Source organism: Cornus florida, unplaced genomic scaffold (genome assembly GCF_030987335.1).
Source record: "Cornus florida cultivar Cherokee Brave unplaced genomic scaffold, ASM3098733v1 CherokeeBrave_3.0.0_Hap2_Chr06, whole genome shotgun sequence".
In the NCBI taxonomy this organism is placed as follows: domain Eukaryota; kingdom Viridiplantae; phylum Streptophyta; class Magnoliopsida; order Cornales; family Cornaceae; genus Cornus; species Cornus florida.
Genome location: NW_026775576.1, coordinates 54514768 through 54516062, shown reverse-complemented (window position 1 = coordinate 54516062; position 1295 = coordinate 54514768). Strand labels below are relative to the sequence as shown.

Below are 1295 nucleotides of genomic sequence, written 5' to 3'. Positions count from 1 at the left end.
AGGCCAATGTATGCTCCACAACTTCCCATCATTTAAGGAAATCAAAATCAAGGTGCCCATGTTGCACCTCAAATTGCTAATCCTCCACTTGCTTTAAGAGATCATTATATACCTAATGAATACAATGCACCCACGTGCATTCAATTGCCACCATTTAGAGCACATCACTATGAAATTAAGCCACAAACTATCATGGACTTCCAAGTGAAGGACCGTACAAGCATTTGGATGAGTTTCTTAAAGTATGTTCCACCATAAAATATACGGACATGCCGGAAGAGGTTTTAAGACTCAAACTTTTTCCATTCACCTTAAAAGACAAGGCAAAGTATTGGCTTAACAATCTTAGGCCTTTTTTTATCACTTCTTGGGCAGAAATGCAACAAGAATTCTTGAAGAAGTACTATCTGGTTTCTAAGACCAATGCCATGAGAACCTCAATTCGAGAATTTTCACATGGAGATGGAGAAATGTTTCATGAGGCATGGGAACGCTTTAATGAATTGCTTAGGAAGTATCCACATCATGACATGCCCAAATGGCAATTAGTTCAATATTTCTTTGAAAGCTTATCGGACAATTACAAAGGTATGGTTGATGCTTCCATAGGTGGCTCATACATTGATAGGCATGAGGATGACATGTGGCATCTTTATGAGAGCATGAGTGAAAATTCTTTGCATAGAACATTGTCATCCAAGAATAGTAGAAATTCAAAAGGTAGGAAGAGTGTTGGCTTACATCAAGTCGACCACTGAAATGAAATAGCCGCCGAAATGAAGTCCTTATCTCAAAGGTTTGATCAATTCTTGATTAACCAAAACTCGGCGAACCAAGTATCTTCCTTCCCTAACCATTCTCATCGTGCATCAAATGAAACATGTATGACTTGTTCTAGTGTTCTTCATTCTACTTCTCATTGTCCTCACGGAAAAGTGCAAAATGAACCTAATGAACAAGTCAATGTAGCTTTTGTGAACAAAGGGAACAATCCTTATGGTACTCATTATAATCCAAGTTAGAGAAATCATCCGAATTTCTATTGGAAAAACCAAGGAGACGGCTCAAACCCTTCCCAAGGCGGTTTTCAAGGGAAGTACATTCCACCTCCACTTCAAAACCAATGATCCCAAGGTTATAGACCTTATCAATCACAAGGGAATCAATTTGCTAATTCTCATTTTCCTAACCAATCTTATTCCCAAGGAAATACTAGAAGTCCCGCCTTTGAAGAAAAAGTTTTGAATGCTTTTGGCACTCTTGAGGCAAACACACAATTGTTTCATTCTCACTCT

The 1295-nt window shown here is 38.4% G+C and overlaps 1 pseudogene; it reads right to left on the bottom strand.

Annotated features, from left to right (window-relative positions):
• Positions 1-433: 433 nt before the first annotated feature.
• On the bottom strand, positions 434-532 carry LOC132315420 (small nucleolar RNA R71; annotated as a pseudogene).
• Between the last annotated feature and the right edge of the window lie 763 nt (positions 533-1295).